A 24,139-nucleotide genomic window follows, 5' to 3' on the forward strand; every position below is an offset into this window, starting at 1 on the left:
TCTTGTAGAGGAGCCCCGCCAACACGTGGTGCATAAATTTTTGGAAAGTGTGAGAGCCATTTTGTAATCCGAAAGGCATGACTTTGTATTCATAGGTGCCTAAAGGTGTAAACATGGCCGTCTTCCACTCATCGCCCTCTCGCATGCGTATCAGATTGTATGCGCCTCGCAGATCCAGCTTGGTGAAGATTCTCCCCTTCCTCACCGTCGTTAGCAGATCGTCTATCTTGGGCATGGGGAATGCAGTGGGCTTTGTCCTCGAGTTTAAAATTCTGAAATCCACCACAAGTCTCCGTTGGGGCGTGTCTTTTTTCTTCACGAAGAACACGGGACTGCCCCCTACTGATTTGGATTCTTGGATGAATCCCCGCTTCAAATTGAGCTCTATGAACTCCTTGAGTTCTTGCATTTCGTCCTCAGACATGGAATACAGCTTCCCCGTTGGTAGCTTCGCTCCCGGTAGGAGGTCAATCGTGCAGTCGTAGGGCCGATGAGGAGGTAGCTTGTCAGCTTCTTTCTCGCAGAAAACGTCCAAAAACTCCTTGTACTTGTTGGGTACCGCCTGCACCATGCCGAGATGTAGCTGTTGTGCATCCTCCTTTCCCTCCTCTTCCTGACTGGTCTGGATGCAATGTTCCGCGCAGTAAGAGGAGCAGAAGGTCAGTTGCCTCTGGTACCAGGCTAGCGCTGGGCTGTGCCTATCCAGCCAACTCATGCCCAACACTATGGGCGTCTCGGACAGGTGGGTGACATTGAAACTGATGACTTCGCGGTGATTCCCAATTTGCATCACCATAGATGGTGTCTGCTGTACCACTTGCCCCCCCAGCAGCTTCCTGCCATCGACTGTGACGATGTTCAGGGGCATCGTGGCAGGTAGGAGTGCTATGCTGTGCTGCTTGACAAATTCCACCCCCACAAAGTCTGCATTGCTGCCAGAATCGATGGTAATAGGAACCTCCAAGATGAATCCATTGGGCAGTTGAAGTGATGCAGTGAGCTGCACCACTGGTTTGGGCGGGAGGGGGTCTTTGGGCTTCAGAATCTCTGGGGACTGCTTCAAAACCTTGCCTGGCTGGGCCCCAGTGCCTCTGCTTCCAACCAGGCTTGGTCGTTTCCCTGCTGCTCCCCCTCCTGCTGAATTCCCCCTTTAATAATTGCGGAGGCTGCAGTGTGCTTCTGGATCCTCTGGGGACACTCTTTGACCATGTGTTGTGCACTGTCGCACAAGAAACACTTCCTGTTCCCTCTAGGATTTTTCGGCTTGACTGCTCCTGGCGTTAGGGCTCTGGCCGCTGTCTGAGCCTTAGCAACACCCAACTCCATTGGTTCTACTCCCTCCCCCAAAGGAGGCGTGGAGTGGGCGCGTCCACTCTCCCTGGGCATGAAAGGAGGTGCTTTGGCCGGTGTGCGTGCTAAGCGACCCTCATCTCTGTTCCATGGGCGTTCCTCCATTCTCACTCCTATTGTGAGTGCTCTCTGGACCACTTCTGCAGTGGTGCTAGGTCTATCGCCCCTGGCCAGCTCATCTTTCACGGAAGCGTTTAGCCCCTCCCAGAAGAGATCTCTTACAACCACAGAGTCCTTTTCCCAGCGCAGCGTATTTACCAACGCAAAAAACCGGGCATGGTATTCTCTTACTGTTGCCTTCCCCTGCCGCAAACCGTGCATCTCCTTTCTAGCCACGTCCACATCAGTGGTTGATTGGAAACAAGCGTCCATAGCCTTTATAAAGGCGTCCGCATTCTGGAGGGCTGGATCATTGTCGCGCCACAAATTGCGCAGCCAGGATCTTGCTTCTCCATGCCAGTGCGTTATGATAAATCCTACTTTCTCCTCCTCATCTCTAAAGTCCTTCCGAAGAAGCCTGAGCGCAAAAACTACATCTGCTCTGAAGTTAGGATACTGCTGCAGGTCTCCGTCAAAGTGGGCTACTAGGCTGCCCCCCCCTCTTTCCGAGGCCAATTCCCTCTGTTGATCTGGGTCCCGGCAGCCCCTCCTTGCCCAATCTTTCCCACCTGGTCTGCAGATCCTCGCAGAACTTCGCTGCTTCCTCCTCTCTCTTCCTGGAAACAGCCAGTTCTGCGTAAAGCGCCTCAACTGCTTTTTCCAGCTGTTCCATCTTCCCTTCTGAAGTCATCTTTGTCTCTCTTCGTGAGCTCGCAAAACACCAAGTTTTGCCCCTCGCTGCGCCAACTCGCGCTGCGAGGGTTAACTTTTAGTGGAGACGGAGCTTACTGTCAGTGCTGCCTCAGGTCCTAGCTCACAGAGGACCAACGCCAGTTGCTCTTTATAAACAAAAGTCTTTATTGTGGTTCATTGTTGGTTTGACATCCGTGGCGCGCAGCGCTACGTCTGAGTCCTTAGACCGGCGAAGCTCCGTCTGACTCCTCCCCTCCCCTACACCAGTTCAAGACCCGAGCTTTGATCCACCTCTTCCTCTCCTCCTTCTGCTCCTTTCTCCTCCGGGTCCTCCTGTCCTCTGGGGTTACCTCCTTCCTACTTTCTTCGGAGGCGGATTCTTCTGACTACTCCCCACCCTTCCGGCGGGCTTTAGGACCTGGCTCCCAATCCGGGTTTTCTGCTGGCCCGCGCGCCTCCACATTTGAACTTGGCGCGCGCGCCCAGCCGCCTACTTTCCTCCTAACGGCTACACTGCTCCCCTCACTGCTTTCTCCTTCAGGGAGGCTGGCCGGACCTGCTCTTCCCTCCGCCCCCCCGCTCTCTGACGGAGGCGTGGTCAGTCCAGCCTCACTCTCTCCTCCTGCAGGAGGCTCTTGTTTTAATCCTTGGGATTCTTCCCCCCCGCTACGCTCTGGTGGGGAAGCTACCCCTGATTTCCAGCTGCCGCTTGGAGACTCCCCACTGGCCCCCCTTGCCCTGCCTCTGGGGGCCCCCTTCTGGGAATCCTCTGATTCGCTGGAGAGACTCATGGAATCTCTCTGATCACTGGCATACCCTCCTGAGCTCCCCTCAGATTGTTCCCCTTCGCTCTCCATCTCCTCCTTCCGCTGTGGCTCAGCCCCTGAGCCCATGACAGCATGCATCTACATAAAAAGAAGATGATAACGCTCTGATTGGGCTTATTTCAAATTGGTGTTTTTGGGGTTAGAATGCACATGCACCCAAAAATCGCAGAGGGAAATTTGTTATCAGCACAAATCAAACATAGGTGTTTTAATTCGATCTGTATAGAAAGAGGAGGAATAAGCTTGGATTGCTCTTTCAGTGTTCATTCATCCACAAATATCAAAGGGAAGTGTAATAAGCCTAAACAAAGCAAAACAGGTTATTTTGGGTTCCATCTACATAGAAAGAAGAATCTTGCATTTCGCTTATTTCAAAGTCGTGTTCTTTGGTTTTAATGCACATTGACTCAGAAATCGCAAAGTGTATTTAATGAGACCAAAATAACAAAACACCATCTTTCCACTTCCATAGCATAGAAAGAAAAAGAATAAGCTTCGATTGGGCTTATTTCAATTCACATGGTGTTTTTTGGGTGTGCACCAGAATCACCCCAACCAAAGCAAAAAGGTGTTTTGGCTCCCATCTACAGAAAAAGAAGATGATAAAGCTCTGATTGGGCTTATTTCAAATTGGTGTTTTTGGGGTTAGAATGCACATTCACCCAAAAATCGCAGAGGGAAATGTATTTCAGCCCAAATCAAGCATAGGTCTTTTCGTTCCACCTCAATAGAAGGAGGACGAATAAGCTTGGATTGCACTTTCGGTGTTCATTCAACGACAAATAACAGAGCGAAGCGTAATAAGCCTAAACAAAGCAAAACAGGTTGTTTTGAGTTCCATCTACATAGAAAGAGGCATCTTGGATTTCGCTTACTTCAAAGTCGTGTTCTTTGGTTTTAAAGCACTTTGACAAGTGTCAGGGGTTCAGGAGCAGAGGCAAGGGCAAGGGAGGAAACAGAGAGCGAGGGAGAGGAGGCAGAAGAAAAGATGAGTGATGACGACGACCCGAGATCTCCGAGTCTTTCCAGTGAATCAGAAGATTCACAGAAAGGAGCACCAGTGGCCAGGGCAAGGGGGGAGCCTAGGGGGACACCCCAGGAAGATAGAGCCAGAGGGGACTCAGAGGGGAGCAGTTGGAAATCAGGACCAGCGTCACCGCCAGAGAGCAGGGAAGAGGAAGGGCGCCAGGGATCAAGCGCTGGCAGCTCACAACAGGGGGGAGGGCACGAGTCAGGAGTGGCCACACCTCCATCGGGGAGCGAAGAAACGGTCAGACGGAAGGTGGAAGGTTGGGCGCGCGTGCCAAGTTCAAATGCACAGGAAGGTGGCGCAGTAGGCAGCCCGGAAAGGGAGCCAGGTCCTAAAGCCCGCCGAAAGGAGGGAGAAGAGTCAGGGGGGTCAGCGTCAGCGTCAGAGGAATCCCGGAAGGAAGAGACCCCGGGGGGCAGAGGGACCCAGAGAAGAACAGTCAGGCGGAAAAGGTGGAGCAAGGCTAGGATATTAAGTTGGTGTACAAGGGGCGGAGACTCAGATGGAGCTTCGCCGATCTAACCATGAGACGTAGAGTTGCACGCAGCAGCTTGAGAATGGAAACTGTAACTCAATAAAGACTTTTATTTAATGATCGCTGGCTAGCGTGATCCTCTGTGAGCTAGGATCTGGAAGCAGCTCTGACAGTAAGCTCCATCTCAGATTGTGGGCATCTACGTCCTCGCGGAGAGGAGAGAAAGCGGGTGCCTACTAGCGAGCTCACGAACGGCAGACAACATGACGGCCGAACAGCAGATAGTGGAACTCAGAGAAGCAGTGACACGACTGAATGCCGAGGCTCTTGCATCCAGGAAGAGAGAGGAGGACGCAGCTGCCGCCTACAGGGATCTCCAGGTCAGGTTGGAAGTGCTTACGAAGCAAGGGCAACTGACACCCAAACCGGAGGGGATTGGGTTGGGGAGACGAACAGGCGGTCTGGTCTCTCACTTCGATGGGAATTTGCAACAGTACCCCAACTTTAGAGCAGATGTAATGTGTGCACTGCAACTGCTGAACAAAGACTTTAGAGATGAGCAAGAGAAAGTGGGATTCATCATGTCCCATTTGCATGGAGATGCTAAAGCATGGCTGCGCAATTTGTGGAGAGATAAGGATCCGGCGCTCCAAAATGCGGATGCCTTTATTAAAGCGATGGATGGGTGCTTTTTATCAAGCATTGACGTGGATCTTGCTCGGCAGGAGATACATGGACTGAAGCAAGGGAGGGCCAGCGTAAGGCAGTACCATGCCCGCTTTTTCGCTTTGGTCAGTGCCCTGGAATGGGACAGAGATTCGGCTCCTGTAAGAGACCTGTTTTGGGAGGGATTGCACGGCTCGGTTAAAGATGAAATTGCGAGGGGGGAGAGACCCCGGACCACGCAGGAGATCGTTCAGAGGGCGCTGGCGGTGGGGGTGCGGCTGGAAGGACGTCCGTGGAGCAGGGACGAAGGGCGTGGAGGGCGCGAACCAGCCAGGGGCTCCTCCTTCCTTCCCAGAGAAGCAGCGCGTGCGCAATCCACGCCTCCGCCAGGAGGAGGAGCGGAACCTATGGAGGTTGGAGGTGCAAGGGCTCAGTCAGCAGCCAGAGCCCTAGCACCGGCAGCAGTGAAAGCGAAGCCTCCTAGAGGGAACAGGAAGTGTTACATCTGCGATGATCCACAGCATATGGCGAAAGAGTGTCCCCAGAGGCTCCACAAGCACACTGCAGCCTCAGCAATGGTAACTGCAGCAACGCAGCAAGGACAACCACAGCAGGGAAACGAAGGAGTCTGGTTGGAGGAAGAGGCACTGGGGCCCAACCAGACGTGTCAGTGAAGCAGTCCCCAGAGATTTTACAGCCCATGGACCCCCTCCCGCCCAAACCGGTAGTGAAGCTCACCGCGTCGCTCCAGCTGCCCAATGGAATCACCATGGACGTGCCAATCACCATTGACTCCGGAAGCAATGCGGACTTTATAGGGCAGGACTTTGTCGACCGGCACGCTATACAGTTGCTGCCTGCCACGCTGCCCCTGCAGGTTGTCACGGTGGATGGCAGGGAGCTGCTAGGGGGGCAAGTGGTGAAGCAGACGCCACCAATGGTGATGCGACTTGGGAATCACAGGAAAATCATCAGCTTCAATGTCACTCAACTATCGGACACGCCCATTGTATTGGGCATGAGTTGGCTGGACAAGCACAGCCCGACGCTGGCTTGGTACCAGAGGCAGCTGACCTTCGGCTCTTCCTTTTGCGCTGAACACTGCATCGTGCCCAGGCAGGAAGGAGGGGAAGAGGAGTCACAGCTGCAGCTAGGCACGCTGCAAGCGGTTCCCCACAAGTACGCAGAATTTTTGGAGGTTTTCTGCGAGAAAGAGGCAGACAGGCTACCCCCCCACAGACCATATGACTGCAAAATTGACCTGCTGCCGGGGGCGGCGCTGCCCAAAGGGAAGCTGTATTCCATGTCTGAGGACGAACTGCAGGAACTCAAAGAGTTCATAGATCATAATTTGGAGCGCGGTTTCATCCGAGAGTCCAAGGCAGCGGGGGGCAGTCCGGTATTCTTTGTTAAGAAGCGGGACACGCCCCAAAAAAGACTTGTAGTGGACTTTCGCATCTTGAACAGTGTGACCAAGCCATCGGACTTCCCCATGCCCCGAATCGACGACCTCCTCGCAAAGGTACGGAAGGGCAGAGTGTTCACCAAGTTGGACCTGCGAGGGGCATACAACCTCATTCGCATGCGGGAGGGAGATGAGTGGAAGACAGCCATGTTCACGCCCCTGGGCACCTACGAATATAGAGTTATGCCTTTTGGATTGCAAAATGGCTCCCACGTTTTTCAAGCTTTCATGCATCACGTGTTGGCGGGGCTCCTCTACAAGACGTGCGTCTGTTTCTTGGATGACATCCTGATCTTTTCGGAATCGCAGCAGGAGCATGACAGACACGTCAAGGAAGTGCTGAGCAGGCTACAGCAACATAGGCTTTACGCCAAGCTGGAGAAGTGCCAATTCGACGTGACGGAGGTGGATTTCCTGGGCTACAAGTTGTCTGATAAAGGGCTCGCCATGGACAGCGCCAAGGTCCGAGCAGTGTTGGATTGGAAAAGCCCACGCAACCGGAAGGAGGTCCAACGGTTTGTCGGCTTCACGAACTTCTATCGCAAGTTTATCAAAGGCTTTGCGATGCAGACAGCGGCCATCACGGACACGCTCAGCTCCAAGAAAAAGAAGTTCATCTGGACAGAGCAGGCGGAGCAGTCCTTTCAGGCACTCAAGCGTCTCTTCGCGTCAGAAGAGCAGCTGCTTCATGTCAACCCCAGCAGGCCGATGAGGGTGGAGACAGACGCTTCGGACAGAGCCGTGGGAGCAGTCCTGCTGCAGAAAGACCCGCAGGGGGTTTGGAGGCCGGGAGCGTTTTACTCAAGGAAGCTCAGCAAGTCCGAACAGAACTACACCATCTGGGACAGGGAGTTGCTGGCCATTCATGCAGCGTTCAAAGCGTGGAGGCACTTCCTGATCGGCGCCAAGCACACGGTGCAGGTCTGCACGGACCACAAGAATCTAGAGCACTGGCGCACGGCACAGTTCCTGAACCAGAGGCAGATACGTTGGGCTGAGTTCTTTGCGAATTTCGACTTCCGAATAGAGTATGTCCCGGGGGACACCAACATCATGGCGGATGCTCTCTCCCGTAAGCCACAGTATCTGGAGGAGGCAACGCCAGCGGCCGCCATGCACATCTTCGCACCGACAGTGTGGGCGTGCGCGGCGGCAACAGTTGACCTGGATGCGGTGCGACGAGCGTTGCAGGATGACTCCTTCGCGCAAGCAAAGATGGCAGAGGTGCACAGGGGCACGGCAGCGACCGACGAGTTCCAGCTGCGAGATGGTTTGCTCATCCGTAAAGGGGCCATCTACGTGCCGGGAGACGAACTTCGCGCCAAGGTACTGCAGCAGCTGCACGACGCGCCCACTGCCGGGCATTTTGGCAAGGAGAAGACGGTGGAATTAGTAGCCAGAGACTTCTGGTGGCCCGGAATGAGAGGGGAAGTCGCGGACTACGTGGCGAGGTGTGACACCTGCCAGAGGTCCGAACCAGTGCACAGACCGCCGGCCGGACTGCTGGAACCGCTGCAAACTCCGTTCGAGCCATGGGAGAGAGTGGCCCTGGACTTTGTCACGGATCTGCCCAGCTCGAGGGGCAAGACGGCTGTGCTGGTGGTGGTGGATTTGTTCTCCAAGATGGCACATTTCATTCCGTGTGCGAAGGTGGCCACGGCGGAACAAACCGCCAAACTGTTCATAGACCACGTGTTCAAGGTTCACGGTCTGCCGCGGTCTATTCTGTCCGACCGAGGGCGACAGTTCATCTCAAACTTCTGGCAGAGGCTGATGGGCTTCCTGAACGTCAAGATCAACCTGGCGTCGGCTAGACACCCGCAGACCAACGGGCAAGCGGAGCGGGTCAATGCCATCATGCAGCAGTACCTGAGATGTTATGCGAATCAACAGCCTGCGACGTGGGTGGATTACCTGCCTCTCGCCGAGTTCGCCTACAACAACACGAAGCACGTGTCCACGGGGGTCACGCCGTTCTTCGCCAACAACGGGAGGCACCCTAGAACCTTCCCGGGACTGGAAAGAATGGGGGAGGGGGAGCCGCAGACAGCAGATGCGTTCGCGTCGGAGTTGCAGGAGGTCCACGATCAGCTGCGGCGGCACCTGGAGCTGGCTAAACACGCATACAAGGTACAAGCGGACAAACACAGAAGGGTTGGCGAAGAGATCCATGTGGGAGACTGGGTCTGGTTAGCAGCCCACGCAGTGCCGGCCAGGTCGTTGGCGAAGAAGAAACTAGGGCATAAACAACTGGGGCCCTACCAAGTCGAAGAACAGGTCAACCCGGTGGCTTTCAGGCTGGCTCTTCCGGAGGGTTCCAGAATGCATCCGGTGTTCCACAGATCGGTGCTCACTCCCTACAAGGCACCTCACAGGTTTCAGGAACCAGGAACGGCACCGGGTCCGCTCCGAGAGAGAACCGGGCAAGGGGGAGTGGCACAGGAGGAGCGCATCAACGAAGTCACGGAGATTTTGGACTCCAGATGGGGGGAAGAGGGGGTAGAATACCTTCTCGCCAAGGAGGGCACCCCGGCCAGTGCCAACAGCTGGGTGCCGGGCTACGCTTTAGACGAACCTCTGCTCAAAGAAGAGTTTCATGCCCTCTTCCCACATAGGCCAATGCCAGCAGACTTTTTCGACGACTGGCTTTTCACGCCCACGCTTTCAGCCAGCACGTTCCGGGGGTTCGACTCGGACGAGGAACCGACACGAGACGCCCGTTCCCCAGAGGGGTCACCCTCGGGATCTGCTTCAGAACCCTCGTATTGGTGGGATGATCGACCAGAGGAGCAGTTCCGCAGAAGGTGGCTGGAGGGTCCAGGACGAGCAACGTCTCCAGAAGGCAACGAGGGAGAGACGGACATGGACGTTTTCGGGGACGACCCGGGTTTCGAGCACGGCGGCACAGAGATGGAAGCGGAGGTGACCGTCGTCAACGAGAGCAGGGAGGAAGAACCGGAAGACTTCGGATGGCGGCCCGCCACGGGAAGCGAACTGTATCCGACATTCGTCCCCCTGACACGGCAGCACCCAGATCCCGCACCGGAAGGAGGGGAGGGGGGAAGAGGGGGCTTCGAGGGGGGGATGGATGTCAGGGGTTCAGGAGCAGAGGCAAGGGCAAGGGAGGAAACAGAGAGCGAGGGAGAGGAGGCAGAAGAAAAGATGAGTGATGACGACGACCCGAGATCTCCGAGTCTTTCCAGTGAATCAGAAGATTCACAGAAAGGAGCACCAGTGGCCAGGGCAAGGGGGGAGCCTAGGGGGACACCCCAGGAAGATAGAGCCAGAGGGGACTCAGAGGGGAGCAGTTGGAAATCAGGACCAGCGTCACCGCCAGAGAGCAGGGAAGAGGAAGGGCGCCAGGGATCAAGCGCTGGCAGCTCACAACAGGGGGGAGGGCACGAGTCAGGAGTGGCCACACCTCCATCGGGGAGCGAAGAAACGGTCAGACGGAAGGTGGAAGGTTGGGCGCGCGTGCCAAGTTCAAATGCACAGGAAGGTGGCGCAGTAGGCAGCCCGGAAAGGGAGCCAGGTCCTAAAGCCCGCCGAAAGGAGGGAGAAGAGTCAGGGGGGTCAGCGTCAGCGTCAGAGGAATCCCGGAAGGAAGAGACCCCGGGGGGCAGAGGGACCCAGAGAAGAACAGTCAGGCGGAAAAGGTGGAGCAAGGCTAGGATATTAAGTTGGTGTACAAGGGGCGGAGACTCAGATGGAGCTTCGCCGATCTAACCATGAGACGTAGAGTTGCACGCAGCAGCTTGAGAATGGAAACTGTAACTCAATAAAGACTTTTATTTAATGATCGCTGGCTAGCGTGATCCTCTGTGAGCTAGGATCTGGAAGCAGCTCTGACAACAAGAAATCGCAAAGTGTATTTAATGAGACCAAAATAACAAAACACCATCTTTCCGCTTCCATTGCATGGAAAGAAGAAGAAGCTTCGATTGGGCTTATTTCAATTCGCATGGTGTTTTTTGGGTGTGCACCAGAATCACCCCAACCAAAGCAAAAAGGTGTTTTGGTTTCCATCTACACAAAAAGAAGATGATAACGCTCTGATTGGGCTTATTTCAAATTGGTGTTTTTGGGGTTAGAATGCACATGCACCCAAAAATTGAAGAGTGAAATGTGCGTTATAAGCCCAATTCAAGCATAGGTGCTTTGGTTCCATCTCAATAGAAAGAGGACAACTAAGCTTCAGTTGCACTTTCGGTGTTCATTCACCCACAAATAACAAAGCGAAGTGTAATAAGCCTAAACAAAGCAAAACAGGTTCTTTTGGGTTCCATCTCCATAGAAAGAAGAATCTTGGATTTCGCTTATTTCAAAGTCGTGTTCTTTGGTTTTAATGCACATTCACCCAGAAATCGCAAAATGTATTTAATGAGACCAAAATAACAAAACACCATCTTTCCGCTTCCATTGCATGGAAAGAAGAAGAATAAGCTTTGATTGGGCTTATTTCAATTCGCATGGTGTTTTTTGGGTGTGCACCAGAATCACCCCAACCAAAGCAAAAAGTGTTTTGGCTTCCATCTACATAAAAAGAAGATGATAACGCTCTGATTGGGCTTATTTCAAATTGGTGTTTTTGGGGTTAGAATGCACATGCACCCAAAAATCGCAGAGGGAAATTTGTTATCAGCACAAATCAAACATAGGTGTTTTGATTCGATCTGTATAGAAAGAAGAGGAATAAGCTTGGATTGCTCTTTCAGTGTTCATTCAGCCACAAATATCAAAGTGAAGTGTAAGAGGCCTAAAGAAAGCAAAACAGGTTATTTTGGGTTCCATCTACATAGAAAGAAGAATCTTGCATTTCGCTTATTTCAAAGTCGTGTTCTTTGGTTTTAATGCACATTGACTCAGAAATCGCAAAGTGTATTTAATGAGACCAAAATAACAAAACACCATTGTCAGAGCTGCTTCCAGATCCTAGCTCACAGAGGATCACGCTAGCCAGCGATCATTAAATAAAAGTCTTTATTGAGTTACAGTTTCCATTCTCAAGCTGCTGCGTGCAACTCTACGTCTCATGGTTAGATCGGCGAAGCTCCATCTGAGTCTCCGCCCCTTGTACACCAACTTAATATCCTAGCCTTGCTCCACCTTTTCCGCCTGACTGTTCTTCTCTGGGTCCCTCTGCCCCCCGGGGTCTCTTCCTTCCGGGATTCCTCTGACGCTGACGCTGACCCCCCTGACTCTTCTCCCTCCTTTCGGCGGGCTTTAGGACCTGGCTCCCTTTCCGGGCTGCCTACTGCGCCACCTTCCTGTGCATTTGAACTTGGCACGCGCGCCCAACCTTCCACCTTCCGTCTGACCGTTTCTTCGCTCCCCGATGGAGGTGTGGCCACTCCTGACTCGTGCCCTCCCCCCTGTTGTGAGCTGCCAGCGCTTGATCCCTGGCGCCCTTCCTCTTCCCTGCTCTCTGGCGGTGACGCTGGTCCTGATTTCCAACTGCTCCCCTCTGAGTCCCCTCTGGCTCTATCTTCCTGGGGTGTCCCCCTAGGCTCCCCCCTTGCCCTGGCCACTGGTGCTCCTTTCTGTGAATCTTCTGATTCACTGGAAAGACTCGGAGATCTCGGGTCGTCGTCATCACTCATCTTTTCTTCTGCCTCCTCTCCCTCGCTCTCTGTTTCCTCCCTTGCCCTTGCCTCTGCTCCTGAACCCCTGACAACCATCTTTCCACTTCCATAGCATAGAAAGCAAAAGAATAAGCTTCGATTGGGCTTATTTCAATTCACATGGTGTTTTTTGGGTGTGCACCAGAATCACCCCAACCAAAGCAAAAAGGTGTTTTGGTTTCCATCTACACAAAAAGAAGACAATAAAGCTGTGATTGGGCTTATTTCAAATTGGTGTATTCAACCAAAAATTGAAGAGTGAAATGTGCGTTATAAGCCCAATTCAAGCATAGGTGCTTTGGTTCCATCTCAATAGAAAGAGGACAACTAAGCTTCAGTTGCACTTTCGGTGTTCATTCACCCACAAATAGCAAAGCAAAGTGTAATAAGCCTAAACAAAGCAAAACAGGTTCTTTTGGGTTCCATCTCCATAGAAAGAAGAATCTTGGATTTCGCTTATTTCAAAGTCGTGTTCTTTGGTTTTAATGCACATTCACCCAGAAATCGCAAAATGTATTTAATGAGACCAAAATAACAAAACACCATCTTTCCGCTTCCATTGCATAGAAAGAAGAAGAATAAGCTTTGATTGGGCTTATTTCAATTCGCATGGTGTTTTTTGGGTGTGCACGATAATCACCCCAACCAAAGCAAAACGTGTTTTGGCTCCCATCTACAGAAAAAGAAGATGATAAAGCTCTGATTGGGCTTATTTCAAATTGGTGTTTTTGGGGTTAGAATGCACATTCACCCAAAAATCGCAGAGGGAAATGTATTTCAGCCCAAATCAAGCATAGGTCTTTTCGTTCCACCTCAATAGAAGGAGGACGAATAAGCTTGGATTGCACTTTCGGTGTTCATTCAACGACAAATAACAGAGCGAAGCGTAATAAGCCTAAAGAAAGCAAAACAGGTTGTTTTGAGTTCCATCTACATAGAAAGAGGCATCTTGGATTTCGCTTACTTCAAAGTCGTGTTCTTTGGTTTTAAAGCACTTTGACAAGAAATCGCAAAGTGTATTTAATGAGACCAAAATAACAAAACACCATCTTTCCGCTTCCATTGCATGGAAAGAAGAAGAAGCTTCGATTGGGCTTATTTCAATTCGCATGGTGTTTTTTGGGTGTGCACCAGAATCACCCCAACCAAAGCAAAAAGGTGTTTTGGTTTCCATCTACACAAAAAGAAGACAATAAAGCTGTGATTGGGCTTATTTCAAATTGGTGTTTTGGGGTTTTGAATGCACATTCAACCAAAAATTGAAGAGTGAAATGTGCGTTATAAGCCCAATTCAAGCATAGGTGCTTTGGTTCCATCTCAATAGAAAGAGGACAACTAAGCTTCAGTTGCACTTTCGGTGTTCATTCACCCACAAATAACAAAGCGAAGTGTAATAAGCCTAAACAAAGCAAAACAGGTTCTTTTGGGTTCCATCTCCATAGAAAGAAGAATCTTGGATTTCGCTTATTTCAAAGTCGTGTTCTTTGGTTTTAATGCACATTCACCCAGAAATCGCAAAATGTATTTAATGAGACCAAAATAACAAAACACCATCTTTCCGCTTCCATTGCATGGAAAGAAGAAGAATAAGCTTTGATTGGGCTTATTTCAATTCGCATGGTGTTTTTTGGGTGTGCACCAGAATCACCCCAACCAAAGCAAAAAGTGTTTTGGCTTCCATCTACATAAAAAGAAGATGATAACGCTCTGATTGGGCTTATTTCAAATTGGTGTTTTTGGGGTTAGAATGCACATGCACCCAAAAATCGCAGAGGGAAATTTGTTATCAGCACAAATCAAACATAGGTGTTTTGATTCGATCTGTATAGAAAGAAGAGGAATAAGCTTGGATTGCTCTTTCAGTGTTCATTCAGCCACAAATATCAAAATGAAGTGTAAGAAGCCTAAAGAAAGCAAAACAGGTTATTTTGGGTTCCATCTACATAGAAAGAAGAATCTTGCATTTCGCTTATTTCAAAGTCGTGTTCTTTGGTTTTAATGCACATTGACTCAGAAATCGCAAAGTGTATTTAATGAGACCAAAATAACAAAACACCATCTTTCCACTTCCATAGCATAGAAAGAAAAAGAATAAGCTTCGATTGGGCTTATTTCAATTCACATGGTGTTTTTTGGGTGTGCACCAGAATCACCCCAACCAAAGCAAAAAGGTGTTTTGGTTTCCATCTACACAAAAAGAAGACAATAAAGCTGTGATTGGGCTTATTTCAAATTGGTGTATTCAACCAAAAATTGAAGAGTGAAATGTGCGTTATAAGCCCAATTCAAGCATAGGTGCTTTGGTTCCATCTCAATAGAAAGAGGACAACTAAGCTTCAGTTGCACTTTCGGTGTTCATTCACCCACAAATAGCAAAGCGAAGTGTAATAAGCCTAAACAAAGCAAAACAGATTCTTTTGGGTTCCATCTCCATAGAAAGAAGAATCTTGGATTTCGCTTATTTCAAAGTCGTGTTCTTTGGTTTTAATGCACATTCACCCAGAAATCGCAAAATGTATTTAATGAGACCAAAATAACAAAACACCATCTTTCCGCTTCCATTGCATAGAAAGAAGAAGAATAAGCTTTGATTGGGCTTATTTCAATTCGCATGGTGTTTTTTGGGTGTGCACGATAATCACCCCAACCAAAGCAAAAAGGTGTTTTGGCTCCCATCTACAGAAAAAGAAGATGATAAAGCTCTGATTGGGCTTATTTCAAATTGGTGTTTTTGGGGTTAGAATGCACATTCACCCAAAAATCGCAGAGGGAAATGTATTTCAGCCCAAATCAAGCATAGGTCTTTTCGTTCCACCTCAATAGAAGGAGGACGAATAAGCTTGGATTGCACTTTCGGTGTTCATTCAACGACAAATAACAGAGCGAAGCGTAATAAGCCTAAAGAAAGCAAAACAGGTTGTTTTGAGTTCCATCTACATAGAAAGAGGCATCTTGGATTTCGCTTACTTCAAAGTCGTGTTCTTTGGTTTTAAAGCACTTTGACAAGAAATCGCAAAGTGTATTTAATGAGACCAAAATAACAAAACACCATCTTTCCGCTTCCATTGCATGGAAAGAAGAAGAAGCTTCGATTGGGCTTATTTCAATTCGCATGGTGTTTTTTGGGTGTGCACCAGAATCACCCCAACCAAAGCAAAAAGGTGTTTTGGTTTCCATCTACACAAAAAGAAGACAATAAAGCTGTGATTGGGCTTATTTCAAATTGGTGTATTCAACCAAAAATTGAAGAGTGAAATGTGCGTTATAAGCCCAATTCAAGCATAGGTGCTTTGGTTCCATCTCAATAGAAAGAGGACAACTAAGCTTCAGTTGCACTTTGGGTGTTCATTCACCCACAAATAACAAAGCGAAGTGTAATAAGCCTAAACAAAGCAAAACAGGTTCTTTTGGGTTCCATCTCCATAGAAAGAAGAATCTTGGATTTCGCTTATTTCAAAGTCGTGTTCTTTGGTTTTAATGCACATTCACCCAGAAATCGCAAAATGTATTTAATGAGACCAAAATAACAAAACACCATCTTTCCGCTTCCATTGCATAGAAAGAAGAAGAATAAGCTTTGATTGGGCTTATTTCAATTCGCATGGTGTTTTTTGGGTGTGCACGATAATCACCCCAACCAAAGCAAAAAGGTGTTTTGGCTCCCATCTACAGAAAAAGAAGATGATAAAGCTCTGATTGGGCTTATTTCAAATTGGTGTTTTTGGGGTTAGAATGCACATTCACCCAAAAATCGCAGAGGGAAATGTATTTTAGCCCAAATCAAGCATAGGTCTTTTCGTTCCACCTCAATAGAAGGAGGACGAATAAGCTTGGATTGCACTTTCGGTGTTCATTCAACAACAAATAACAGAGCGAAGCGTAATAAGCCTAAAGAAAGCAAAACAGGTTGTTTTGAGTTCCATCTACATAGAAAGAGGCATCTTGGATTTCGCTTACTTCAAAGTCGTGTTCTTTGGTGTCAGGGGTTCAGGAGCAGAGGCAAGGGCAAGGGAGGAAACAGAGAGCGAGGGGGAGGAGGCAGAAGAAAAGATGAGTGATGACGACGACCCGAGATCTCCGAGTCTTTCCAGTGAATCAGAAGATTCACAGAAAGGAGCACCAGTGGCCAGGGCAAGGGGGGAGCCTAGGGGGACACCCCAGGAAGATAGAGCCAGAGGGGACTCAGAGGGGAGCAGTTGGAAATCGGGACCAGCGTCACCGCCAGAGAGCAGGGAAGAGGAAGGGCGCCAGGGATCAAGCGCTGGCAGCTCACAACAGGGGGGAGGGCACGAGTCAGGAGTGGCCACACCTCCATCGGGGAGCGAAGAAACGGTCAGACGGAAGGTGGAAGGTTGGGCGCGCGCGCCAAGTTCAAATGCACAGGAAGGTGGCGCAGTAGGCAGCCCGGAAAGGGAGCCAGGTCCTAAAGCCCGCCGAAAGGAGGGAGAAGAGTCAGGGGGGTCAGCGTCAGCGTCAGAGGAATCCCGGAAGGAAGAGACCCCGGGGGGCAGAGGGACCCAGAGAAGAACAGTCAGGCGGAAAAGGTGGAGCAAGGCTAGGATATTAAGTTGGTGTACAAGGGGCGGAGACTCAGATGGGGCTTCGCCGATCTAACCATTAGACGTAGGGTTGCACGCAGCAGCTTGAGAATGGAAACTGTAACTCAATAAAGACTTTTATTTAATGATCGCTGGCTAGCGTGATCCTCTGTGAGCTAGGATCTGGAAGCAACTCTGACATTTGGTTTTAAAGCACTTTGACAAGAAATCGCAAAGTGTATTTAATGAGACCAAAATAACAAAACACCATCTTTCCGCTTCCATTGCATGGAAAGAAGAAGAAGCTTCGATTGGGCTTATTTCAATTCGCATGGTGTTTTTTGGGTGTGCACCAGAATCACCCCAACCAAAGCAAAAAGGTGTTTTGGTTTCCATCTACACAAAAAGAAGACAATAAAGCTGTGATTGGGCTTATTTCAAATTGGTGTTTTGGGGTTTTGAATGCACATTCAACCAAAAATTGAAGAGTGAAATGTGCGTTACAAGCCCAATTCAAGCATAGGTGCTTTGGTTCCATCTCAATAGAAAGAGGACAACTAAGCTTCAGTTGCACTTTCGGTGTTCATTCACCCACAAATAACAAAGCGAAGTGTAATAAGCCTAAACAAAGTGTCAGGGGTTCAGGAGCAGAGGCACAGGAAAGGGAGGAAATAGAGAGCGAGGGGGAGGAGTCCGAAGGTAATGTTAGCGATGACAGCGGTCCGAGGTCTCTGAGTCTTTCCAGCGAATCGGAAGATTCACAGAAAGGGGCTCCCATGGTCAGAGCAAGGGGGGTGCCGAGGGGGACACCCCAGGAAGAAGGGGCCAGAGGGGACTCAGAGAGAAGCAGTTGGAAATCAGGACCAGCGTCCACACCAGAGTGCAGTAGGGGGGAGGAGTCCCAGGCATCGGGATCAGGCGGCGCACTGCCAGTGGGAGGACATGAGTCAGGATTGGCCACGCATCCATCGGGGAGCGAGGAAACGGTCGAGAGGAAGGTTGAAGGCTGGGCGTGCGCGCCAAGTTCAAATGTACAGGAGGGCGGTGCAGTTGGCAGCCCGGATAGGGAGCCAGGTCCCAAAGCCCGCCGAAAAGACGGGGAGGAGTCAGGGGGGTCAACGTCAGCGTCAGAAGAATCCAGGAAGGAAGGGACCCCGGGGGGTAGCAGGACCCAGAGGAGAAAGGAGAGACGGAAGAGGTGGAGTAAGGCTAGAATCTTAAACTGGTGTACAGGGGGCGGAGACTCAGATGGAGCTTCGCCGATCTAACCATGAGACGTAGAGTTGCACGCAGCAGCTTGAGAATGGAAACTGTAACTCAATAAAGACTTTTGTTTAATGATCGCTGGCTAGCGTGATCCTCTGTGAGCTAGGATCTGGAAGCAGCTCTGACACAAAGCAAAACAGGTTCTTTTGGGTTCCATCTCCATAGAAAGAAGAATCTTGGATTTCGCTTATTTCAAAGTCGTGTTCTTTGGTTTTAATGCACATTCACCCAGAAATCGCAAAATGTATTTAATGAGACCAAAATAACAAAACACCATCTTTCTGCTTCCATTGCATGGAAAGAAGAAGAATAAGCTTTGATTGGGCTTATTTCAATTCGCATGGTGTTTTTTGGGTGTGCACCAGAATCACCCCAACCAAAGCAAAAAGTGTTTTGGCTTCCATCCACATAAAAAGAAGATGATAACGCTCTGATTGGGCTTATTTCAAATTGGTGTTTTTGGGGTTAGAATGCACATGCACCCAAAAATCGCAAATTTGTTATCAGCACAAATCAAACATAGGTGTTTTGATTCGATCTGTATAGAAAGAAGAGGAATAAGCTTGGATTGCTCTTTCAGTGTTCATTCAGCCACAAATATCAAAGTGAAGTGTAATAAGCCTAAAGAAAGCAAAACAGGTTATTTTCGGTTCCATCTACATAGAAAGAAGAATCTTGCATTTCGCTTATTTCAAAGTCGTGTTCTTTGGTTTTAATGCACATTGACTCAGAAATCGCAAAGTGTATTTAATGAGACCAAAATAACAAAACACCATCTTTCCACTTCCATAGCATAGAAAGAAAAAGAATAAGCTTCGATTGGGCTTATTTCAATTCACATGGTGTTTTTTGGGTGTGCACCAGAATCACCCCAACCAAAGCAAAAAGGTCTTTTGGTTTCCATCTACACAAAAAGAAGACAATAAAGCTGTGATTGGGCTTATTTCAAATTAGTGTATTCAACCAAAAATTGAAGAGTGAAATGTGCGTTATAAGCCCAATTCAAGCATAGCTGCTTTGGTTCCATCTCAATAGAAAGAGGACAACTAAGCTTCAGTTGCACTTTCGGTGTTCATTCACCCACAAATAGCAAAGCAAAGTGTAATAAGCCTAAACAAAGCAAAACAGGTTCTTTTGGGTTCCATCTCCATAGAAAGAAGAATCTTGGATTTCGCTTATTTCAAAGTCGTGTTCTTTGGTTTTAATGCACATTCACCCAGAAATCGCAAAATGTATTTAATGAGACCAAAATAACAAAACACCATCTTTCCGCTTCCATTGCATAGAAAGAAGAAGAATAAGCTTTGATTGGGCTTATTTCAATTCGCATGGTGTTTTTTGGGTGTGCACGATAATCACCCCAACTAAAGCAAAAAGGTGTTTTGGCTCCCATCTACAGAAAAAGAAGATGATAAAGCTCTGATTGGGCTTATTTCAAATTGGTGTTGTCAGGGGTTCAGGAGCAGAGGCAAGGGCAAGGGAGGAAACAGAGAGCGAGGGAGAGGAGGCAGAAGAAAAGATGAGTGATGACGACGACCCGAGATCTCCGAGTCTTTCCAGTGAATCAGAAGATTCACAGAAAGGAGCACCAGTGGCCAGGGCAAGGGGGGAGCCTAGGGGGACACCCCAGGAAGATAGAGCCAGAGGGGACTCAGAGGGGAGCAGTTGGAAATCAGGACCAGCGTCACCGCCAGAGAGCAGGGAAGAGGAAGGGCGCCAGGGATCAAGCGCTGGCAGCTCACAACAGGGGGGAGGGCACGAGTCAGGAGTGGCCACACCTCCATCGGGGAGCGAAGAAACGGTCAGACGGAAGGTGGAAGGTTGGGCGCGCGCGACAAGTTCAAATGCACAGGAAGGTGGCGCAGTAGGCAGCCCGGAAAGGGAGCCAGGTCCTAAAGCCCGCCGAAAGGAGGGAGAAGAGTCAGGGGGGTCAGCGTCAGCGTCAGAGGAATCCCGGAAGGAAGAGACCCCGGGGGGCAGAGGGACCCAGAGAAGAACAGTCAGGCGGAAAAGGTGGAGCAAGGCTAGGATATTAAGTTGGTGTACAAGGGGCGGAGACTCAGATGGAGCTTCGCCGATCTAACCATGAGACGTAGAGTTGCACGCAGCAGCTTGAGAATGGAAACTGTAACTCAATAAAGACTTTTATTTAATGATCGCTGGCTAGCGTGATCCTCTGTGAGCTAGGATCTGGAAGCAGCTCTGACAGTGTTTTTGGGGTTAGAATGCACATTCAACCAAAAATCGCAGAGGGAAATGTATTTCAGCCCAAATCAAGCATAGGTCATTTCGTTCCACCTCAATAGAAGGACGAATAAGCTTGGATTGCTTGGTGTTCATTCACCCACAAATAACAGAGCGAACTGTAATAAGCCTAAACAAAGCAAAACAGGTTGTTTTGAGTTCCATCTACATAGAAAGAGGCATCTTGGATTTCGCTTATTTCAAATTCGTGTTCTTTTGTTTTAATGCACATTGACTCAGAAATCCAAGAGTGAAATGTGCGTTATAAGCCCAATTCAAGCATAGGTGTTTTGGTTCCATCTCAATAGAAGGAGGACGAATAAGCTTGGATTGCACATTCGGTGTTCACCCACAAATAAAAAAGGGAAGTGTCATAAGCCTAAACAAGTGTAATAAGCCTAAACAAAGCAAAACAGATTATTTTGGGTTCCATCTACATAGAAAGAAGAATCTTGGATTTTACTTATTTCAAAGTCGTGTTCTTTGGTGTTAATGCACATTTACCCAGTAATCGCAAAGTGTATGTAATGAGACCAAAATAACAAATCACCATCTTTCCGCTTCCATAAAGTAGAAAGAAGAAGAATAAGCTTCGATTGGGCTTATTTCAATTCATATGGTGTTTTTTGGGTGTGCACCAGAATCACCCCAACCAAAGCAAAAAGGTGTTTTGGCTTCCATCTACACAAAAAGAAGACAATAAAGCTGTGATTGGGCTTATTTCAAATTGGTGTTTTGGGGTTTTGAATGCACATTCAACCAAAAATCGAAGAGTGAAATGTGCGTTATAAGCCCAATTCAAGCATAGGTGCTTTGGTTCCATCTCAATAGAAAGAGGACAACTAAGCTTCAGTTGCACTTTCGGTGTTCATTCACCCACAAATAACAAAGCGAAGTGTAATAAGCCTAAACAAAGCAAAACAGGTTATTTTGGGTTCCATCTCCATAGAAAGAAGAATCTTGGATTTCGCTTATTTCAAAGTCGTGTTCTTTGGTTTTAATGCACATTGACCCAGAAATCGCAAAGTGTATTTAATGAGACCAAAATAACAAAACACCATCCTTCCGCTTCCATTGCATAGAAAGAAGAAGAATAAGCTTTGATTGGGCTTATTTCAATTCGCATGGTGTTTTTTGGGTGTGCACGATAATCACCCCAACCAAAGCAAAAAGGTGTTTTGGCTCCCATCTACGGAAAAAGAAGACGATAAAGCTCTGATTGGGCTTATTTCAAATTGGTGTTTTTGGGGTTAGAATGCACATTCAACCAAAAATCGCAGAGGGAAATGTATTTCAGCCCAAATCAAGCATAGGTCTTTTCGTTCCACCTCAATAGAAGGAGGACTGTCAGGGCTGCCTCAAGTCTCAGCTCACAAAAGACCAACGCTGTCAGAGTTGCTTCCAGATCCTAGCTCACAGAGGATCACGCTCGCCAGCTGTCAGAGTTGCTTCCAGATCCTAGCTCACAGAGGATCACGCTAGCCAGCGATCATTAAATAAAAGTCTTTATTGAGTTACAGTTTCCATTCTCAAGCTGCTGCGTGCAACCCTACGTCTAATGGTTAGATCGGCGAAGCTCCATCTGAGTCTCCGCCCCTTGTACACCAACTTAATATCCTAGCCTTGCTCCACCTTTTCCGCCTGACTGTTCTTCTCTGGGTCCCTCTGCCCCCCGGGGTCTCTTCCTTCCGGGATTCCTCTGACGCTGACGCTGACCCCCCTGACTCTTCTCCCTCCTTTCGGCGGGCTTTAGGACCTGGCTCCCTTTCCGGGCTGCCTACTGCGCCACCTTCCTGTGCATTTGAACTTGTCGCGCGCGCCCAACCTTCCACCTTCCGTCTGACCGTTTCTTCGCTCCCCGATGGAGGTGTGGCCACTCCTGACTCGTGCCCTCCCCCCTGTTGTGAGCTGCCAGCGCTTGATCCCTGGCGCCCTTCCTCTTCCCTGCTCTCTGGCGGTGACGCTGGTCCTGATTTCCAACTGCTCCCCTCTGAGTCCCCTCTGGCTCTATCTTCCTGGGGTGTCCCCCTAGGCTCCCCCCTTGCCCTGGCCACTGGTGCTCCTTTCTGTGAATCTTCTGATTCACTGGAAAGACTCGGAGATCTCGGGTCGTCGTCATCACTCATCTTTTCTTCTGCCTCCTCCCCCTCGCTCTCTGTTTCCTCCCTTGCCCTTGCCTCTGCTCCTGAACCCCTGACATCCATCCCCCCCTCGAAGCCCCCTCTTCCCCCCTCCCCTCCTTCCGGTGCGGGATCTGGGTGCTGCTGTGTCAGGGGGACGAATGTCGGATACAGTTCGCTTCCCGTGGCGGGCCGCCATCCGAAGTCTTCCGGTTCTTCCTCCCTGCTCTCGTTGACGACGGTCACCTCCGCTTCCATCTCTGTGCCGCCGTGCTCGAAACCCGGGTCGTCCCCGAAAACGTCCATGTCCGTCTCTCCCTCGTTGCCTTCTGGAGACGTTGCTCGTCCTGGACCCTCCAGCCACCTTCTGCGGAACTGCTCCTCTGGTCGATCATCCCACCAATACGAGGGTTCTGAAGCAGATCCCGAGGGTGACCCCTCCGGGGAACGGGCGTCTCGTGTCGGTTCCTCGTCCGAGTCGAACCCCCGGAACGTGCTGGCTGAAAGCGTGGGCGTGAAAAGCCAGTCGTCGAAAAAGTCTGCTGGCATTGGCCTGTGTGGGAAGAGGGCATGAAACTCTTCTTTGAGCAGAGGTTCGTCCAAAGCGTAGCCCGGCACCCAGCTGTTGGCACTGGCCGGGGTGCCCTCCTTGGCGAGAAGGTATTCTACCCCCTCTTCCCCCCATCTGGAGTCCAAAATCTCCGTGACTTCGTTGATGCGCTCCTCCTGTGCCACTCCCCCTTGCCCGGTTCTCTCTCGGAGCGGACCCGGTGCCGTTCCTGGTTCCTGAAACCTGTGAGGTGCCTTGTAGGGAGTGAGCACCGATCTGTGGAACACCGGATGCATTCTGGAACCCTCCGGAAGAGCCAGCCTGAAAGCCACCGGGTTGACCTGTTCTTCAACTTGGTAGGGCCCCAGTTGTTTATGCCCTAGTTTCTTCTTCGCCAACGACCTGGCCGGCACTGCGTGGGCTGCTAACCAGACCCAGTCTCCCACATGGATCTCTTCGCCAACCCTTCTGTGTTTGTCCGCTTGTACCTTGTATGCGTGTTTAGCCAGCTCCAGGTGCCGCCGCAGCTGATCGTGGACCTCCTGCAACTCCGACGCGAACGCATCTGCTGTCTGCGGCTCCCCCTCCCCCATTCTTTCCAGTCCCGGGAAGGTTCTGGGGTGCCTCCCGTTGTTGGCGAAGAACGGCGTGACCCCCGTGGACACGTGCTTCGTGTTGTTGTAGGCGAACTCGGCGAGAGGCAGGTAATCCACCCACGTCGCAGGCTGTTGATTCGCATAACATCTCAGGTACTGCTGCATGATGGCATTGACCCGCTCCGCTTGCCCGTTGGTCTGCGGGTGTCTAGCCGACGCCAGGTTGATCTTGACGTTCAGGAAGCCCATCAGCCTCTGCCAGAAGTTCGAGATGAACTGTCGCCCTCGGTCGGACAGAATAGACCGCGGCAGACCGTGAACCTTGAACACGTGGTCTATGAACAGTTTGGCGGTTTGTTCCGCCGTGGCCACCTTCGCACACGGAATGAAATGTGCCATCTTGGAGAACAAGTCCACCACCACCAGCACAGCCGTCTTGCCCCTCGAGCTGGGCAGATCCGTGACAAAGTCCAGGGCCACTCTCTCCCATGGTTCGAACGGAGTTTGCAGCGGTTCCAGCAGTCCGGCCGGCGGTCTGTGCACTGGTTTGGCCCTCTGGCAGGTGTCACACCTCGCCACGTAGTCCGCGACTTCCCCTC

The 24,139-nt window shown here is 50.1% G+C and overlaps 1 long non-coding RNA gene across 1 annotated transcript in view; it reads right to left on the minus strand.

Annotated features, from left to right (window-relative positions):
* LOC308479934 overlaps nucleotides 1–10,807 on the minus strand; it is a 47,225-nt gene extending 36,418 nt beyond the window's left edge. The window contains exon 1 of the long non-coding RNA XR_013987904.1: nucleotides 10,710–10,807. This is a non-coding gene — a long non-coding RNA (uncharacterized lncRNA). The remainder of the gene's footprint in view (nucleotides 1–10,709) is intronic.
* Nucleotides 10,808–24,139: the final 13,332 nt, after the last annotated feature.

The sequence above is a fragment of the Podarcis pityusensis genome, assembly GCF_964106645.2.
Source record: "Podarcis pityusensis genome assembly, chromosome: 6".
Taxonomy (NCBI): Eukaryota; Metazoa; Chordata; class Lepidosauria; order Squamata; family Lacertidae; genus Podarcis; species Podarcis pityusensis.